The sequence below is a fragment of the Urocitellus parryii genome, chromosome 10 (assembly GCF_045843805.1).
Source record: "Urocitellus parryii isolate mUroPar1 chromosome 10, mUroPar1.hap1, whole genome shotgun sequence".
NCBI lineage: Eukaryota > Metazoa > Chordata > Mammalia > Rodentia > Sciuridae > Urocitellus > Urocitellus parryii.
Genome location: NC_135540.1, coordinates 144,335,671 through 144,356,009, shown reverse-complemented (window position 1 = coordinate 144,356,009; position 20,339 = coordinate 144,335,671). Strand labels below are relative to the sequence as shown.

The following is a 20,339-nucleotide window of genomic DNA, read 5'->3' as shown; positions in this document are numbered from 1 at the left end:
CAAGATGCACCCTGACATCTACCCTGCCCTTGGAGCCTGTCCACCTCTCGAGAGGTCGAGGCCCTGGTTCTCTCACCCATGTGCATGCAGGGGGACAGGCAGCCTTGTGGGTGTGCGTGGTGTGAGTCATGCCCTGCGCATGTGGTCTTGTGTAGGGCTGAGGTTCCTCTGTGGTGTGTGTGTCTAGATTGGGAGTTGGTTTGAGTTCATGTGTTATGTAGGCCATGTAGGCTTTGGCATGTGGTGAGACAGTCGTTCTCTTCCATGTAAGTGGTGGGAAGTGATCCCCTACTTCTGTTTGTGTGGGCTTCCACTCTGCATGTGAGATGGAGGGCCGGGCTCTCCCTCAGCTCAGGTGCCTACACAGCGCCACACCTCCCTGCGCAGGAACCTTGGGACCCTGGGCCCAGAGGAGCGGGGGGTACTTGAGGTGAAGGTCACTGGGGACACTTTCGGATTCCACAGCCCAGTCTCCCGGGTGCTGCTGGTGGCTCCTGCACTCGGAAAACTTTCCAGGAAAGCCTGGGTTCTGAATGCCTTTCTTCCCAGGGTCATGGCGACCCCTCACCTCCTCTCAGAGCCTGATTTCTGCTCTGGAATGGGCCCAAACCTGTCACAGCTTCCCTCTCACTTGGGAACAGGAGGGTGGCTTCGGCCTCCCCTGCCACAGCATCTCCTAGATGGACAGCCCCAACTTGGCCTTGACTGCTTGGCTCTGAGGCCAGGGTCCTGCAAGAACCTGAGAGGCTCATGGAGCATGGCCTCTCCACTCAGCAGAAGGTCTCCAAAGTTCATCCACGTCATAGCAGGTGTCAGTGCCTCATTTTTATTGCCAAGTAATATTTAATGTCTGGGTATGCACTTTGTATTAATTCGCTTTTGAGGTGATTGACAGTTGGTGTCTTTTCACTTCTGGGCTGTTGTGACCACTTGTGAGCTGGCCTAGTGTGGACATTGTCTTCAGGCCTCCTGCTCTGCACCTGTGTTGGATTTATGACCAACCTTTTGAGGACCTTTCAGGCTGTTTTCCAAAGCACTTGCACATTTGATCTTACCACCGATGGTGCATAGGGGATCCAATTTCCCTACAGCCGCACTAGACCTCTTGCCTATCTTGTTGATGATGCCCATCCTGCAGTGACGTCCCCTGTTGGTGATCTGCATTTCCCTGATAGCCAATGGTAATGGGCGCTTCTCACAGGCTTGTTGGCCATTTGTAAATCTTCTTTGAAAAAATCATCTGCTTGAGTCACTTGTTCCTTTATTTTTTTGGTAGTAGGGATTGAACCCAGGGGTGCTTAATCACTGATACACATTCAGCCCTTTTTAAGTTGTTTAGGGTCTCACTAAGTTCTAAGGCTGCCTTGAACTCCCGATCCCACCGCCTCGTCCCTGCAGGGATTATAGGTGTGCACCACTGTGCCCAGCTATCTTGTTCATTTTTAATCATGCATTTGTATCTTCATTGTTGAGTCATAGTTTTTACATTCTTTGTGTCCTTACAGTCTCACAGTGTCAGACTCAAGCCCTCCCAGACACCATTCTGAGACTCTCCTCCACTGGAGTCGTTTTTCTCCTTTGCTCAGGGTGCTCTTTGCAAGCAGGAGCTTCAGTCTGAGGAACCTACTCCACCTGTTTTCTCTCGTTACCTGTGCCTTTGTTTTCCCAAGAAATCCTGCCTTTTCCAAGGTTGAGAAGGTTTGTGCCTCAGTTTCTTTTGAGATGGACAATTTTACCTCCTATATTTACATCTTTGACCCACTTGAGTTTTGTGTATGTTATGATAGGCATCCAATTTCATTCTTTTACATATGAACATTCAGTTTTTTTCCAGCTGTGTTTGCTGGAAAAAAAAAAAACAACACATTTTTCCCTGCCCTGAATCATCCTGGCACCCTTCCGGACACTGGGCCAAGCACGAGGATCCACTTCTGGACTTCCAGTTCTGTCCTGTGGTCTGGGCTCACCTGCATGCCAGGCGCCTCTGTCTTGATGGGCACAGCTCTGCAGCAAGCTTTGAGATCAAGAAATGGCCCTGCTAACTTGCTTCTTCCCCTAAAGATCGTTTGACTATTCAGGGTCCTTTGAATTGACCTCCAAATTTGGGGATCAAATTTCAATGTCTTGTTAATTTCTGGCAACAATCCAGTTGGGATTTTGGGTTGAATTACCAGTTTGGGGAGTACAGACATCATAGCCACATGCCCTGTCCACAAACATGGGAACTCTGTTATTTAGGTGTACTTTAATTTCTTTCAATAATGTTTACATGGTTTTGGAATGTAAATTTTGCACTTTTATTGCATTTATTAGTAATCTGCTATTTAAACTAATGGTCTAATCATAACTTTCCCCAGATCTGCCTTGGTACGGTGAGGAGTCTGTGCTAACACACAGTCACAACTGAAGTCTGTGGCTTACAGAGGGTGCTTTTTGTGTAAGCCTTCTGTTTTGACAGATGTGTCCGCTGTTAAGCACTACCCAAGTAGTGTCACCGCCCTAAAGCCCTGTGTTCCTCAGACCCATCCCTCTCTGTCCTGCTCACTGCCCTCTGCATGGGCACACGCCTGCTGACTGATCCCCATCTGTGGCTTTTTTGGTGGGTCAAAACCATGAATTTTATTTCCAAAATGTGCCCCCGCTGCACAACCCGACTGGTGTATCTGCTCAACATGCATAGGCACTGGCCAGGTGGCAGGGGCACAGCCATCCCCTAGGGAGTGGGTGGCAAGAGCAAGGGACTAGAGCAGCAACTGAGGCAAGTGGCGGCAGACAGGGCAGGGGGATGGCCAGTGTGGGCCAAGTTTTGGAGTCTTCCGTGTGGAATATTTCAAAGACGAGGAGAGAGAACTCAATAATAAACCCCCAGACCCTCTGCCATCTCCTGCACGGACACATTAAGGGCCAGTCTCATGTTCACCCCAGTCTGCCCCACTCTGCTCCTCCAAATGGCCCCTGCTTTCATTTGAGTCTCTCTATACATGTCGAGGCCTCCAGAAATGCTCAGCATGGCCAGCACACCCTGAGACCCCTGTGTCTTCCGTGTCTCAGACACTGCATGGCCTTGTCCTGGAGGACCGAAGCCGTGACACCACCCCCTTCCTTTTGACCAGTGTCTCCTTGCACTTTTTTAAAATGTTTTTTTAGTTGTAGTTGGTACAATATCCTTATTTATTTATTTTTATGTGGCCCTGAGGATTAAACTCAGTACCTACACATGTAAGGTGAGTGCTCTAGCACTAAGCCCCAGCCCCTCTCCTTGCATTTTTAATCCCTATGGGTTGCTTATGGCTGACACAGCTAGGCCCTGCATATCTGCTTGTGTTCCAAGCTGTCTTCACCCATTGCCATGCCCTGCATTTCCTAGAAATTGCTGTGAGACTGGAGGTCTGGTCAATGTCTCAGTTGGCCCCTGGGAAGCAGAGCTTGAGGCAAGGATGGGCAGGGGCTCTATCTGGGAGAGGGTCTTAGGAAGTGAGAACAGAAGAGAAGAGACAGGAAGGCAGGATGTGCCCTGATGGACATTGCAGGGAGGCCGACGGTGTCAGTGGCCAGCTGAGGTCTATGAGGAGGCCCCTCTGGAGCAACTCCCAGGAACCCACAGGGTACAGAGGGTTGTGCAGCCATCAGGGGCTCACAGTCTTGGAGATGCAGGCATGGCTCCCAGTTGTTGCCCTTGTCCATGACCTCAGGTGGCCGTTTTAATCCACAGTCCCTTCTTCACTCATTAGCCGAGTACACAGAGAAGCCAACGTTCATCAAGTCTGCGGCTACCCAGGAAGATGAAAATCTCCCGTGACATTGTTCCCTGGGGAGCTGGTCCCCAGGTCCTACAAGACCTCTGGCTGGTTGCTGAAGGAGCATTACTCTTTGGCAGTACAAACATACCAATGTGCTTTGTTCCATTGCTGCTGCTGTTCTATGCTGACCTGCGACCCATTTCACTAAGCAGAGCCTTGCTGGGTCTTATGGTCTCCACAGCTGTCTTCTTGCCCATTTCCTGACTTACTCCCTGAGCCCCTGTTAGAAATACCAGGTGCCACAAGGAATCAAATGTGTGCTTGGAAGTGGATTGGCAAGGCTGACTTTACTTCTGCAGCAGGGCTGCTACCCAGCCTGGCTAGCAAGCACACCTGATTTTTTTTTTTTTTTTTTTTTTTTGGTACAGGGGATTGAACTCAGGAGCACTTTGACCACTGAGCCACAACCCCAGCCCTTTTATGTATTTTATTTAGAGACAGGGTCTCACAGAGTTGCTTAGTGCCTCGCTTTTGCTGAGGCTGACTTTGAACTCATGATCCTCCTGCCTCAGCCTCCAGAGCCACTGGGATTGCAGGCATGCACTACTGTGCTGGTAGTCCATCTGATTTTATCCTGAATGTAGTGCTGCTCTTGCTCTGATAGGAAGAGCTCAGGGTTACAATCTACACAACTGGCTAATTTCAAAATTGGGGAGGGCAAAGGGAAGAACTATGGTTCAATTGGCTACAACTGGATCTTTCATCCCAATTAAGGCTAAATACTATATTCTGTCTCTCACAGTTCCCCCTTTTTATACCCTTTGGCCGCTTTTTTTTAAATTTTTTTTTAAGAGAGAGTGAGAGAGGAGAGAGAGAGAGAGAATTTTTAATATTTATTTTTTTAGTTCTCAGCGGACACAACATCTTGGTTGGTATGTGGTGCTGAGGATCGAACCCGTGCCACACATATGCCAGGCGAGCGCACTACCGCTTGAGCCACATCCCCAGCCCCTTGGCTGCGTTTTCATTTCTGTTCTTGTGCCATCCATCCTAGATATATTGAGTGGAAATCACCCATGAGTTCCCCCCTTTTAGGAGACCAGGTAGGCATCCTGGCGATGAGGAGCACTTGGTAAGGTCCTTTCCAACTCAGCTGTAGCTTGTCTTCTTTCTAGGTCTTGATTAAAACCAAGTCGCAGGCTGGAAGTGAACTGCAAACTCCAGAGGAGTCTGAGCAGCAGCTCATGATAATCATACCAGAAAAAAAAAAAGCACAGACAGGTCTCAGATTGGCTCAGAACACACCTGTGACTCTGACAGAGCTTTTTGCAATATTTATCAGACACTCCTGTATAAAGACGCTTCCTTTATAACCTCCCAGTTTTACTGACTTTCAGGAGGACTGACACAAAGGTACATCTCAGGTAAAAGAACCTGTCTTATCTTTTAAATGTCCACATGCAGCTGTGCTTTGGTTATACTCTCCTGCTGGGTGTTTATGACCAAGATGGCCAAAATTGGCCTTTATTCCCTCTTACCTGTTAGAGTTAGCTGAGATTTGTCAGGGATCACTCTTGGGAACTTGTGAAAAGCCTCTTGGCTCCTTTAGCTTTTCCTCTTCCAGTTGTGCCATCTGCCAGGATGGGCCAGGGTCTTGCTGACCTCGTGTGGCTTCCCTGGAAACATCAGAGACATTTCCCTCTCCAGTGACCCTCCTCTGCAGAATGTGCACTGGGTGGCTTCCTGTTCTCTAGGGTCCTCGTGATCTCCCGATCGGGAGCTCAGATGACTCACTGGAGTCACCCTTAGAAGGGTCCTGTCAATCTCCTGGTTGACCTTAGAAGGCAAGACCCAGAATATTGGCTGCTTTTTCCTTGGCCCTTTTACTTCCTTGACTTTGGTCTCCATGTTTTGGGTTCAAACATCCAGCAGGTCAGTTTCACCAGTCTTGGAGTAGGAGTACTGGATTGTAACTTCAATGTCTATAATTTTATAGTTACCCCTTCCATTTAATTGTGGTCACTATTAGTACTGAAGTACTAATACTTTATTAGTACTCTAATATTATTAGTATTCTTCCAGTACTTCCAGTACTAATGCTTTATATCCTATCTGACTTTACATGATGGCTTCTTGTCTCAAATTAACCCAGGTTGTTCTATCAATAGTACTTCTTCAAAACACTAGCAGGTTCTAGTTGTAAAGTTCTATAAGGAAAATACAAAATAAAATTAACAAGACATCAAAACATACTTAGTTTACATAACAGCTTTGAACCAAAAAACATAATTTTTATAAAAACACTAATATATCTTTGGTATATATTTTGCCTCCACAAAGACCTATAAATTTATTAACTCAATCACATTTGAGAGCCTTTACAAATTTTACTTTCTTTTGAAACTTTTACCTCCTTAGATACCTTTTATAATTTATCCAATTCTTTACATAAGCTTTATGTTTTATATTATATCTCCTGCTTATTTTTGAGATCTCAGTAAGCTTTACAACAAAAATCTATACTTTGAGCAAAAATTTACATGAGGTTAAGTCTAGCCTACTTTGGAGCCATCTTAACATTCAATAAGATGAGAGACTCAGGTGAGGCAGCCCCTTGATACATAACACAATACAGCACTATATCTGAGACATGAATTTAAAAAAAACTAAGAGAACTAACTTTATTTTTGTGGGAAAAGTAGAAAAATGCTTTCATGTTTCACAGTGTCAACCTTTAAACAAATCAGAGTGTCTTTATTGTCTTTCAAAAATGCATTTAAATTCCCATCTCAATGTTAAAAGTAAGACAAAATTATGTGTTTGTGTGTGTGTGTGTAACTTTTGATAACAAGTCACCTTTATCCACTTACAGAGCACTAAATGACATAAATAAATCCCCAGTTAAATTTGTTATTTCTATATAAATCTGAAGGAGATTACCTCTACATGCCACTTTAGTTTAGAGAATACCAGCTTGGTAAAGTGTTCTCCTAAGCTTTTAGTTGTATGTATTTCTCTAGTCACATATATTTAGTGTGTCTGGCAAAATTGACTCAATTCATGTTTTAAAAATTTGTCGGAAAGACAATGATCCCTATTAATGCCTCTCTCTTAAAAAATGTATATACACATTATATTATATATTTTTTCTTCTTCCTGGGGCAAGTTATTACTTCCTCCTTAAACAAAATCTTGGTTGAGATAACACTGATCACCTTTCTCAGGGTCCCTTTGGCCCAGATGGCTTTACTGTTAGTAGACCTCCAGCAAAGCAGGCTTTATTTCCTTTTCCTGGGCAGCACTTGCAACTGAAGTTGTTGCTCTTTGGGTGAGAATGTTATCTGTGCATCTAATTCACATAACACGTTTTATTCCAGGAGAGGGATGGACAATCTGGATATATACAAAAAAAACAAACAGTCTAAATCTTTTTCTCCCCAGGTTGCATTCAAGGGGTTGGAGCACAGGATATTGTTGAGCCTGACCTGTCTCCTTTATCACTATCATAATGCCATCAACTTTAAGCGAGTTCCCCACTGTCGATTATACTCAGATGCTCCTTTGAGGCCTTTTTATTACACGAGGCATATTGATATTCAGTGAAGGAGGCCATTTCATCCTTTAGGCTTTCTTGAAGATCCTTTTGCATAGGTTGCCAACAAAACATAAGTTGACTTTTGTTTCTGTTCCTCCTAAGCGTTATATATCATAAATGCACTATTAACTAGTTGTGAGGGGGTTATGTCAGTTTGTCCCCTTTGTCCAATGAAGGTCATATTGACCCTACAGAGACTATTTGGGACCTCTCTATATAGAAATCAGCATGGCCAAGACACAGATGCCTGCATACATGGGGACTCCAGGAGGCCCTTGTATTTTAGCTCTGTGGACAGCAGGGAGGCTTCCACCCAGAAGTATCCCCTGGCCAAATGGGGCATCCTGCTAGATCTTAGAAGGGAAGAGCATTTTTTATCCCCAGGTTATGACCTAATAGTGCTGGAATCCACTGATATGTCCTTAGTGACTGGTAGCTTTCATCCTGAATAAGATAGGATAGTTAATCATCAGACACTCAGGGTAATGGCCTCCAATTAAGGCTTTTTCCAAAGGTAAAGGCTATCCCATGAAGTTAAACATTCCAGTCAATTCCTTTGTCCCAGAGCAGTGGTAAATGGGAAGGGGGTGAAACCAAATGAAGTTATAGAAATATTCCAGACTTAAAGACTAAGCGGGCATAGTCAATTAGAAAGTCATGGGCCAAGCCAATTGTCTTGGTACCCTCCCAATGCCTGTAGATACAGAGTCCAATCATTAGCCCCAACTTTTTTTAATATCTGTACAGCGCAGGCTCTGATCAATGCTTTATCCAGCAGCCGTAAGTCCGCAGGCCAGTACACCCAAATGGGGGGGACCCTCTGTTAGGTTTCTGCCTCACATCATTGGAGCTCCATCCTCTCACACTCAAGCAAACCTTACTCCTTTTTTAGAAGATGATACCTTGCTTTTTTTTTTATAGTACTTTAATAAAAACACAGCTTAATTTTTTTGTACACATATGGAATTATACCTGTTAAAATTTTAATTCTTAGTGACTTGGTTTTAGGTTAAGACCTAGAAATAAGCAATCTTGAACCTTTTTATTTTTAACCAATTTATAAAAACATATTTAATAGACCCAAATATATGTTACCTTATGGAATTCAAGAAGCCAAGAATACTTGCATATACTTAGTTGATGTTTTAGTATTTTAACTTTACAAATTAATCAGATGTCTCCTCTAACAAACACATTTATAAAGATTAATCCCATTTATGTTAAAACTAATTTATACATTTCTTACTTAGGCTACTCATGAAAACCAAGGTATCAAACAAGTCAAGTGAACATTTTAAGTCAGTATTTCTGCCAAATAAAAACACTCAGAAGGGGTTAGAGTTGTGGCTCAGGGTGTAGAGCACTTGCCTCACAAGTGTGAGGCACTGGGTTTGATCCTAGCACCACATAAAAACAAATAAAGGCATTGAGTCCATACACAACTAAAAAAAAAAAAAAAAAAAAAAAAAAAAAAAAAAAAACATTCAGAAGCAATGGACATTGCACTTCAAACATTTTATGGAAACCAACAGTCTGATTGGCTGGCTACCTAGAAGAACGTGTGAGTAGTAGTTTCAGAGGTATCTTTACTCTTACCAATTCAAATTTATCCTTTTTGTTAGGTTTTTTTTTTAAGTAAAGTGAACTGAAAGGCATTTGAATCCATTCATTAAATGGATTCAAATACTCATTTACCTGTAAGCCAGTGTTGACGCTATGTACATGATATACACAAGCATGTATGCAGACAGGACATACAGGTTGCAGGTATGCACAAACATCCATCAAACAGACAGGAAGCAAAGACTTGGTGCCTCTTTACCAGATATTAAATCCCTACAAGTAAGAGGCAAAAGAACTATCAGACTTCAGCTTTTAGACATTAAAATAGACCCTGGCACAGGTTTTTTACAGTATTACTCAGACATGAAAAGGGTCTGTGCAGCCGTGGTGAACACTGAAATCAAAGGATCTGGTGGCCACTCATCCCCAGGGGACAGGTTAATCCCACAATCACTACTGTTTATTTTCCATGCTTGCTCTTCTTCAAAGGAAAAGAAGATGGGATCTTTTCATTATTCTTCTGTGTCCCCAAACCTAGTATTTTTATTCCCCATTTTTTGTAGGTTCCTGTAATTAAGTTTCCCCCTGTGTAGTCAACCACCACTTACTGGAGACTTCCTGCACCCCTCATTCCACTTTCCTGGGTATAGTCTTGTGTTTCTACATACAGGCCCCATCCCCCTTTGGGGGATTTTTGCATTCATGTCTCAGTCACACTCACACAACCTCCGGGATGTCCCAACCACCAAAGAGGTACTTTTTCTCAAGAACAGATTTCCTCCTTGGTCCATGCAGAGAGTCACCTGGTTGTGGGGTGCTTGCTTGGGCCCTTCCCAGCATTGTTGGTCCACTGTCCATTTTGGGCTTATTGTCAGCCTTGAGGATTGTAGTTTTCTCCTCCACTCCAAGGCCACAACAATAAGGCAGCAGGACATGTCTCCTCTAAGGAGGTAGTTCCCATGACCCCTTAGGCAGTGTATGGACGCCTATGCCAGGCACCAAAACATGCAGAAATACTGGGGTGCCACAAGGAATCAAACATGTGCTCAGAAGTGGGTGGGCAAGGCAGACTTTACTTCTGCAGAAGGGCTGCTACCTAACCTGGCTAGCAAGCCCACCTTGGCAGGGCAGTCCACCTGCATTTATCCTGAACATATCACTGCCTCTTGCCCTGCTAGGAGGAGCTCAGGGTTACAGTCTACATGATTGGCAAAGGGAGTGGGTATAGTTAAAATGGCTACCATCAGATCTTACCAATTAAAGCTGAATACTATATTCTAAAAATGGACCACTGGACTTTCCACTCTCACACTGGAACATGGGTCAACCACGGCTCTGCTGTGCTTCCTCATTCTGCCACCACTGCTCCAGGTCTGTTCTCAGGGACAGCTCCTTTTGCAGGTCACATTCTCTTGTGTGAATGACAGCTCTCAGCTAAATGTTCACTGTCAGCATCCCAAATACTTGTGTGCTAAACTGGGCAAATGACCAGGAAATTCCTCCATCCTTCCCACCCTGCTGGGTTGCACAGAGCAGCCCTTCAGCTTCCTGCCTACTGCTGAAAGCCTAGTGGGCACCGTGGGCTGTGGGAATACCCTGGGTCAGTGGGAACACGGGACTCCTGCCTGGCACACTCCTCCTTTCAGGCCTTCCTTCCCAACCCAGGCAGTCTTCATGTGTCTGCACAGTGCTGGGCTAAGGCTTGGGACCCTCTGTGCATCTTCAGAGCTCCACCAGGACAGATCTTCCTCTCCCAGGCCCTGTCCTATGGGACACAGCTGGGCTTCCCTAAGGCTTTTCCTCACTGTTTCTCAGGGTTATAGGCCTGGGTTGCTGATGTCCAAGATCCTAAAGCTGTCTCTGAGACCAGACCTGTTGTTTGATCTGTTTTGTCCAGTGTTTTAGTTGCCACGGTGAAAGGCTGATGGCACCAGGGCTGCAGCCACAGGGAGGAGGACAAGAGCTCTGCCCACTGCCTGTGAGAATGTCCTCCCTGTCATCACTGCTGCCCACCAGAGTTCTGCTTTGTTATTCTATATTTCATGAGGGGGTTGGGGCAGATCCAAAAATTCCCACTCCTGTCACAATCGTCCCCAAATCCACAGGATTCTGACATGGGCAATTGCATGGCATATTCACTAGCTCTCAGGCAGGTACAGCTGCTGCACACCTGAGTCCATCTCACACCTCTGAATGGTGTGCCTTGGAGGTCACTCTAACAGTATGGCTGCATCTTTCACTCCTTCCTTTTACAGCTGTAGGTGCCCAAGGTGTGCAGGTTTGATCATTTTCCAATTAATCCCATGTAGATAGCCACGTAGATAGTTTTCTTTTTTTTCTACTATAAATTTTGCCACAGGTTGGATGCAGTGATCACACACCTGTAATCCCAGCAACTCAGGAGGCTGAGGCAGGAGGATTCAAGTTCAAGGTCAGCCTCAGCAATTTAACAAGACCTTGTCTCAAAAAATAAAAAGGGCTGGGGATGAAGCTCAGAGGTGGCATGCCCTGGTTCAATCCCCAACACCAAATGAACTGTAAACCATGCTGCAGTTTACAGTCTTGCTCTGCTTACAGTTTTTCTGGTGTGTCATGGGGTACACTCTTCCCTGGAGACAGCTGGGCTAACAGTTAGACTCCCAGGTCACTTGCTGGATGCCGCTAAGCTCCCTTCCACTCAGCACTGACACACTCGTGTTCTGGTTCTGGGTCTTGACAATAGGGTATTGACGCTGGGGATTTTGTCAGCAGATGAGCTGAGGGGTGAGGGGGCTGGTGGTAAGAAGACATCTGGGGGGAGGGAGGTGCAGTGTGGGAGCATGTCCAGGAGCATGGAGGAATTGAGTTCCAGGGACAGGGTGGTGCACAAGGTAGGGCAGCCAGTGAGTAGCTTGGTAGAGCTGGCATACTTGGACCCAGGTGCCTAGGGATCAGCTTTTTGATTGCTCATCTCAGGATGGCCTGGGGTCAGGAACTAGGGTTTTTCCAGGAGAGCAGGACACAGTCAAATGTAGGGGTTATGGAGGTGGAAGTCCTGGTGATCTGGACCAGGGCACTTGTTGAGTAGGGTCCTGGGGATGGGGGAGAGAAACTGATGGGTTTGAGAGAGAACTTGCAGAGAAGTGTGGGATCAAGAAAGAACTCGATTCCTCCTGCTCTGTAGAGCCAGATGCCTCACTGAGGGTTTGTGGGTAACTGGAATGGTTCCTCAAAATGAGACTTGATCACAGGAGGACAGGCCAGCACCTCTGAAAGGCTGATCATAGACAGGAATGAGGACCCCTCATCCACAGGGAGGAGGACCTCCCCTCCCCACAGTCTGACCTGGAGCCATGATTTTAGGGTCCACCTTTACACACATTTACTTTGTGGGCTGGGATGTGTGTAACCCTGTGAACTCACCACCAAGACAACACAGATTCCCATCCTCCTTTGGGGTTCCCCACCCTTAGGCTTCTGCTGAGTGAAGCCCTGGAGGGTTCTGAGCAGAGGAGGGATGCCCTGAATAATTTTTTATGAGAGTCTCTATATCATGTTGAAAATGGATACAGAGCAAAGGACAGAAGAGGGAAGCTACTCACTACCCCAGGGGGTTGAATCAGGGTGGAGTTAGGGTCACATGGCCAGATTCTGATGGGCTCTGGTAGGTCAGCAGAAGGCTGGTGTAGGCACAGAGAAAGATGGTAGGAAGGCCCCATGTCTTGTCCTCAGCGTTGGCAGGGGTGGGATGAGGGCATAGTCTCTAAGGATGACCTGGAGTTGTCATGCTGTGAAGATCTCCTGGTGGAAAAGTGGATGGCTATACACCAGAGCAGGGCTCAGAGTAGTGGCCTTGGTGCTGCTGGTGAGATGAGGTCACCTGGAAGAGCAGCTGGCAGCCCAGGTGTTGGATGAAGGGACCTTGGGCCTGGAATGAATTCTCAACACAGTTTCACCTGTAGCCGACAGACAGAAAGTCATGGGGGCCATCTGTCCATCAAGTTAGAAAACTTCCTGGGATCACTCTGTCCTCAGCCCAGGACTGCTCTTGGCCTTCTCATTTGTACCTCTATACTGCCCCCAACATCAAGGCTCTGCCTCCCTCCCCCACTTCCACACCCCTGCATCAGGACTCTTCCCCCCATGACAGCAAAGGGCCCCCTGCTCTTCAGAGGCCGGCTGCCACACCTGGGCACAGGTCTATGCAGCCTTCCCTTTTCTGCAGTATGGCCAATTTGTCCTTCTAGTCAGCTGTCCCAGCAGCACCACAAGGCCACCAGAGTTCCCACCCAGAAAGAAAGCAGTTCTGTTTGCCCCTCACCTCCCCTGGACAGAGCCCCATTTTGTTGCTTTCCTTTACAGCAAAAGGCCTTAAAATGTGTCTATACTCACATCTGCACTTTTGGAACCTGCCATGATCCAGTTTCCACACTATGATGCATCCATACTGCTGCCAAGACCTCTGAAAGCCCCATGGGCATTCGCAATCACCCCCAGCAGCTAACACAAGCCAGACCCGCCCACAGGCGGTGGCTCTGCCCTGGGTTGCTCCAGCTGGGTCTTTCCGGTGGGCTCCTCCAGAACTCCAGGACTCCATTTCATATAGTCACCTCAGTGGTCACTCCTTTGACCAACCATTTCCAGGTGTTACAAGCTAAGGAGCTTCACAGGACTCAAGGCCCACGTCTACTGGTCACCCACAGGGGCACTACTGACCCACGCCCAGCTCTGCCCCGTGTGCTCCCACACCCCCAGACCACCTGACTCCTGCTCCCTACGCTCTAATCCCAGCCCTAACCATAACGCCTGCAGTTACAGAGGAGCTCCAGAGACCCCTCCCAACACTAGGATGCGCGGGGCTCCCTGCCGCGCACCTCACCACCCCAGACTCCAGCGGAGCTCCTTTCCTTCAGTCCTTTCCTTGCCCCAGCCCCATGCGGAAATCCACTCAGCGTGCCACTCAGTCTTCTAAAGACACTACACTTCCTTTTCCCTCTTGCTGCCCCCTCCCACTACAGTGAAGACGCTAGAGGGCGTGAACTTCTCGGTCACTGCTCACGGTTCTAGGGTGGGTCTCGCACAGGTCGACAAGCAGAGGAGCTGTGGGGTCAGCCCGGCTGTTTCAGGTCGGTGAGACCGAAGGCAGGGGCCCTGTGGGTCTGCGGCGTACAGCGCACCTGCCACGTTCAGAGCAGCAAGCCCTGCCCAGCGCCACACCCCAGCAGGTCAGCGTCCAGCGCCCGCACGCCGACCCGCAGCGCGCCCGATGCACTCCGTCCACGCCCCGCCCAACCACGCCCGGCAGTCCCCGCCCCTTACCCTGTGGCCCCGCCCCGGCCCCGCCCCTCCCATCGCGCCAGCCGCTACGGCCCAGCGCGGACCACACGCGCCTGCGCCCTCAGGCTCCGCCCGGGCCCGCCCCCTCCGGGCCCCGCCCCCGCTCGGCCGCGGGGTGGGAGCCGAGCCGCGCACCGCGCATGCTCCAGGCGCGGCACCCCCGACCCGGCGCTCGGCTCGGCTCGGGCATTTCCGCCTCTTTGTTTTAAACTCCGGACGGCTTTTTTCTCCTCCTCTGGGGGGGACCCGGAGGGAGCGGCGCCCCCTCCCCCTCCCGGCGAGCCCCCGCGTGCGCCCGCTCGCCCGCCGCCCGAGACGCAGGTCAGTGAGCCCGCCCCGCCCGGCCTGGGCCCGCGCGCCCGCTCCTCAGGCCGCGGCCTCGGCCCGTGTCCGGCTGAGGGCTGCGAGCCCGGCGCCGCTCGGCCGGCCCGGGGAGGCGGGATCCCGAGGACCAGGAGGCGGCCGGGACCCTGGAGGGCCGGACCCCAGGCCAGGTTGGACCCGGGAGGGCAGGACCCCCCAGACGGCTGGACCCATGGAGGGCAGGACCCTGGACCAGGCTGGACTGCAGACCGGGCAGAAGCCCAGGAGGACAGGATCCTGGAACAGGCAGAATCCCAGGAAGGCAGGATTCCAGACCAGGCAGGATCCGGGGAGGACAGGACCCTGAACCAAGCAGGACCTTGGGCCAGGGTGGACCCAGGGAGGGTAGGACCCTTGAACAGACAGGAGTCCTACCAGTCACTGAAGGGCCATTCACTGAGGAGGGTCAGTCCTTGGGACCAGGGAAGACCCACAGAGTTTTGGGATCTCAGAACATGCCATTCAGGAGAGTTCAACCCCAGTACGGGTCACTGAAAAGGGCTGGGATTCCAGGATGGGCCACCAGGGACATCAGTCCTGGGGACCTGACAGTCTGGGACTCTGGGAAGGATCATTGGGGAGGACTTGACCTCAGGACCAGACAGGACCCAGAGAATGCCAAGAAAACTGAGGAGTGTCTAACTCAAGACAGGTCATAGAGGAGGGCCAGGATCCTGGAACAAAGCCACAGGAAGGTCAGGACTCCCTGGGAAAAACTCACTGGGAGGACTGGGGCACTCAGACTGGCCCCAGAGGTCCACAGCCCTGGTGCAAGCCTGTGAGCACTTTGGGGACTCTGAGGTGGCCTCTTGTCCCCATGAGGCAGGACCCTGAGTCTATACCTGAGAAAAGTTCATGACACAGACAAGACTCTTAAGTCCTCTCATAGAGGACCCTGATAAGAAGTAAAACTTTAAGACAGGTCCCCAGGGTGGCCTGGGACTCTGAGCATCTAGACTGGGTTGGAAGTGCTGAGCCTTCAGTGGGATCCAGAGGTGTCCTAAATCTGTCCAGCTCACCACCTGGCTCCCTGCTGTGCAGGTGCAGGCATGTGGAATCCTGCTCACCTGAGCCCCACGGGTTCAAAAGGCTCTTTTCACAAGACCCTGAGCACCCTGACATCATGAACTCTTGGGCTGGGCCCAAGACCTATAGCAGGTACTGCCTGGAAAGGGACCTGGAGGCAGGTGCAAGGCAAGGTTGGGGCTCATCCTTCTGGCTCTGGGACTCAGGTTTTCAGGGGAATTCCTCATCCAGAGGTGCTCTGAGCCACTGACTTGGAAAGCTGCCTCCTGTTGCTCTTAGCCCCTCCTTTGGCGATGCTGTCCTTTCCTTGTTTTGACCCTGGAATTACCCTCTTGTCCCTCCCCTAATCCTTCTCAAGGTTGTACAGGTGTATCCTGAGTCTAGAAATGTCTCCAGTGTCCAGGGGACTTCAGAAATGGGTGGAAGGCTGGGTTGCAAGCTGGGGCAGATGGCTTTGGGCAGGAAAGCTGGACAGCAAGTTTGCGTGGGAGAGCAAGTCAGAGGCTTGTTCCACTCCAGGAGAGGAGGGCATTGTTGGATCTTGGGGAGGGGGGTCTTTCTTTCTCTGAAACCTTCCACAGAACTGGCCATGAAAAGTGGGTGCAGCTTTTATGCTGTGAGAGGTATTCATGGGCCAGCAGTGTGCTGCACTTGAGTAGGGCAGTCTCCATGTGTGTTCTCTGAGAATGGAAAGTCCAAGGGCAGGAACTTGGCTCTACCTAGCACCTGAAGCCTGCCTGGTGTGGGCAGCAGGCAGCATATTACTGAAGAGTGGGTGCCAGAGAAGAGTAGAAGGCAGGTGCACCTGTACGTCAGCTGCAAACTGAAGGTGAGGTGTGAGTCTCAAACTCTGGGCTCCTGAGAGATGCTTGAACTGGTCAATTCCATTTTTTCATCTTGAGCCACAGTCAGTTCTGGTTACTCAGGAGAAAACCACCTTAGGTTCCTAGCACTGAACATCAACCACACTGTGTCCCTGCATGTCCAGCGGGCATTGCCAAACATAACTGCATTTGGGACTTTGTCCTTGGTGCTTACTTTTGACTTGTTCTTTTGACACACTCTTTTAACTGTGGTTAAAACTTAATTTGCCTTTTGAAGTTTTGAAAAGACATGCAAACCTGAGTAAGTGTTCAGAGCCTACATTTTCCTTTTTGTATTTTTGAAAGTGTGGTAGTGCTGAGTGGTTTTATTTTATGTCATCATGCAGCTGTTTTCCCCAGAACTTAGTTCTCTAAGCCAACAGTCAGTTATGATCCTACAGTCTCTGGGTCAAGAACTCAAGGTGGCCGGCCAGGTCTTCTGGCTCAGCACCCACAGGCCTACAGTCAGGTGCTGGCTGGGCACCTCCCCTAGGGGCCACCCACCTCACGCCCCTCCCATGCTGCCTGCAGGAGAGGCCAGCTCCTCCTGTAGGCCTCTCAGAGGCAGCTGAGAAGGAGTGGGGAGGGGAAGGAGACCACTGGCTTTGCAGCCTACCTTGGAAGTGGTGTCCCGTAACTTTGGTGAGTCCTTTTTGTTAGAAGTGAGAAGTGAGGCCCTGTGCAGATTGAAAGGAAGGGGCCCCTCAGGGTGGTGCAAGGTAGGTGGACTCTGCAGCAGCATTGTGAGCATGGCACTTAGCTGGTTTCATAAGTGATACTTGAAAAGCTCCCATAAGAAGTTAAGAACCATGTTGGTGGAATGGGGGCTCCGGCTCAGCTGTGCTGCCTGGGATCTGGCACATGACAAGAGATGAGTCATGGACAGGAGAGATCCCTAGGTGTCAGCTTGCCCTCAGGAGTCGTGAGGGTACAGAGCCGTGGGGTCCTTGGTTGCCCAGGTGCAAGGGTTTCAGTTTCCCACAGTCTCACTGGTATTTCTACCAGTGATCTGGTCCAAAGAAAGAACGTTGTGAGAAGTGTTTGTCTCAACCATTTAAACATGGAGAAAGTTTCTCCTGTCATTTTAGACCTTGTGCACTTGTTTTATGTGTACTCTTCAAAGTAGTATACGAGGTGTGGCATCTCTGAAGTGGAATGTTTGTCTTCTGTGGGCTCCCTGGCCAAGGCCTGCCCAGGGGGGTGCCTAGACCCAGAGCTGCACCTGGGCACCCGTTCAGGGTTGCTCTGGACACGGGCCCACTGGCCACCTTTAACCTGTCTGCCGTCTCTAGACTTGGGGTATTCCACCCAGGGCTGCTGGGTGAGGAAGGACTCTTCGCTATTAACTGGAATTGTCTATGTGGGTTGTTTGGACCATAAAGCAAGGCTCATTTTGTCTACCTGTTGTTCTTTATTAAATGGCAGGATTGTTATTCATTTGCAGCCTTATTTGAAGTGTGAGGCCTTTAAAAATTAGAACAAACTCTTTTTTTATCTGAGTTTCTTCCTACAGCTGTGGACTTCAGGACAGGATGAAGGCTAGGAGTGAATATTCGCCCCCCTGAGTCAAGCAGAACCCCACCTCTGGGAGTGAGCTCACCAGGAGTGGGGACTCCTCGATAGTGGTTAGGCCAACTTGCTGTTTCGAAGAGAAACTCTAGCATTTAAATGAATGTACAGGTTAATTTGTCTCTTTTTTGGATAAATTCTTTGAAATTTGCTGGAATTGGTAATATTTATAAGAAGCATGTGAACACTGGAAAGGGGTCGATAGGTAGCCACGAAGCCCCACTGCCTATGGGTCCTGGGGGTCCTGCAGGACTTGAGGGGGCCCCTGGGTTTCGTGGGGGGTCTGGAGGTCCGTGGGTCTTATCAGGTACTCCATCTTCTGGTTCCTAGGAGGGTTTGACCTGTATCCAGTGACCATGTGGATGCTCCTGCGGGACACCTCTGTGGCCCAGTTCTGAGGGTCTTGTACATACCACCCTGTTTGCCAAATCAACTAGGACACTCCCTGATTACACCCATTTGCCTGCTGTGGGAATAGGGGACAGGTACCCCCACATTAGGAGGCAAAATTGAAGAAGGGTAAGCTTCCTTTTATTTCAAGGGTTTGTTTTACTTTTATCCAAATGTTCATTAAGAAAAAAAGGCCTGAAGAAAAGCTATAGGGAATTCTGACATCATTTGGATGTTTGTGTTCCCCGAATCCCCATGTTGAAATCCCGACCCCTCTTGATGGCGGTGGGAGTGGGCCTTTGGGAGGCTCTGCCCTCACAAGCTCCTCTGGAGAAGGAGCCTTAGGTAGCCACCAGCCTGTGGCACCCTGACTGGACTTCTTGCCTCCAGCACGGACAAGAGAATCTCTCTTTTTTACACACTGTGCAGTTCAGGGTATTTAGCCTGAACAGGGTGGAGCAGGACCCTTGAAGCCCATGCTCAGAAACTCAGTTCTATGATGGACTACATTTGCTTCGTCTTTTGCTGTACGTGACTGCTTGCTAATGGAAGCATTGGAGAGTAGCTACAGACAGCATGACACATCACTCAGACAATATAGAGTGTCAGAAGTGGTCCCTCACACAACTGCAATACCACTGTGGCACCAAGAGAGCGGTCATGCCATCCACATAATAATTCATTTCCAGGCCGTTTGTATTTTCCCTAGTGGTCTTAGGAAGTTTTTCCATAATGTTTTCCCTTAACTTGATTGGTCCTCTCTGGCCTTGGTTGGTGTCCATCCCTCCTGAGTATACTGGGGAGGTCCCAGCCTTAGTTGGTATCCGTTGTTCCTGAGTACACTGGGGAGGTCCCAGCCTTGGCTGGTGTCTATCCCTCCTGAGTACACTGGGGAGGTGCCTTAGTTGGTGTCCATCCCTCCTGACCACTTTGGGGGTGGGAGTTGATCTTGGTTGGTGTCATGTCCCTCCTGACCACACTTAAGGTGGGTATGGAGTGAGACATTCTGGGTACAGAGTATTTCTAATAGTCTGTTTTTCTGGACCAATGTCCTCCTGCAGCTGGGCATTTTTTCAGGACTTGGCTCTCCTCCTGGCTAACATTTGCTGTAATGAGAGGACTGGCTAGTTATTCAGGGGAGAGGCACAGGGGTCAGACACACTTATTCCCTCTGTAGCACCAGCCTATGGTGTCACATGGGAGCCACTGTCCCAGCACTGAAGCCAAGGGTGCCCTGGAGGCTGGGCCCATAGGCACTCTCGTGGCATGAACTGATTTCTAGACCGGGAGGATGCAGTTTCAGCACAATCCACACAGTACCTCATGGCTGTGTTTAGACCCAGCCTGTGCTTCTCATTCAGCAAAGAGGGCTCTTGCCAGCCGAGTCCCAGATGCTGCCCAAAGGCCCACCACCAGCCTCCCAAAGGACAGCTGTCTGAGGATGTGTCCCATCTGTTAGCCAGGGGAGAGAAATCTGCAAGACTCCTAGGTCACTGAGTGCTAGAAGAGGCTGGATTGACAGGAGAGGTAGGGGCAGGGCTGACGTGTTGATGTCGTCAGCCCCAGGTCAAGGGCCAATCGCTCCCAGCCATCCGGATGGTCAGCACAGTGGGAGCCTCCATCACCACACAAGGTTGTGCAGGATGGCACTGGTGTGGGTGGGTCTCAAGGCTCAGAATGGAGAGTCCTTGCCTCTGGGACAGGCTGGGGAGATACCTGTCAGAGCAGCTGAAGGTCTGCCTGGCTCCTCTATTTTGTAAAAGGGTCTGTACTTGCCAGGTACAGTGCAGGTGCACACCTGTACTCTCAGTGACTGAGGAGGCAGAGGCAGGAGGGTCACAAGCTCAAGGCCAGCCTCAGCAATGTAGCGAGGCCCTGTCTCAAAAAGTAAAAAGGGCTGGGGTGTATCTCATG

At 49.3% G+C, this 20,339-nt stretch overlaps 1 protein-coding gene and 1 long non-coding RNA gene across 4 annotated transcripts in view; one reads left to right on the top strand and one right to left on the bottom strand.

Annotated features, from left to right (window-relative positions):
• Positions 1 to 4,696: 4,696 nt before the first annotated feature.
• Positions 4,697 to 9,131, bottom strand: LOC144257333 (uncharacterized). Its single transcript, XR_013344427.1, has 3 exons — positions 9,031 to 9,131; positions 5,279 to 5,947; positions 4,697 to 4,970 (listed from the first exon to the last, which is right to left on the bottom strand). It is a non-coding gene; the product is annotated as an uncharacterized LOC144257333 (long non-coding RNA).
• A 5,208-nt stretch (positions 9,132 to 14,339) lies between these two features.
• The window catches only part of Pcgf3 (polycomb group ring finger 3), a 34,128-nt gene continuing 28,128 nt past the window's right edge, over positions 14,340 to 20,339 (top strand). The window contains exon 1 of one of the 3 annotated variants that reach the window (XM_026379470.2): positions 14,340 to 14,535. The gene's annotated coding sequence lies outside the window, so the exon portion shown is untranslated. Of the gene's footprint in view, positions 14,536 to 14,618; positions 14,709 to 18,412; positions 18,555 to 20,339 lie in introns of those variants that run through there. The other 2 variants (XM_026379471.2, XM_026379472.2) reach the window with 2 other exon arrangements.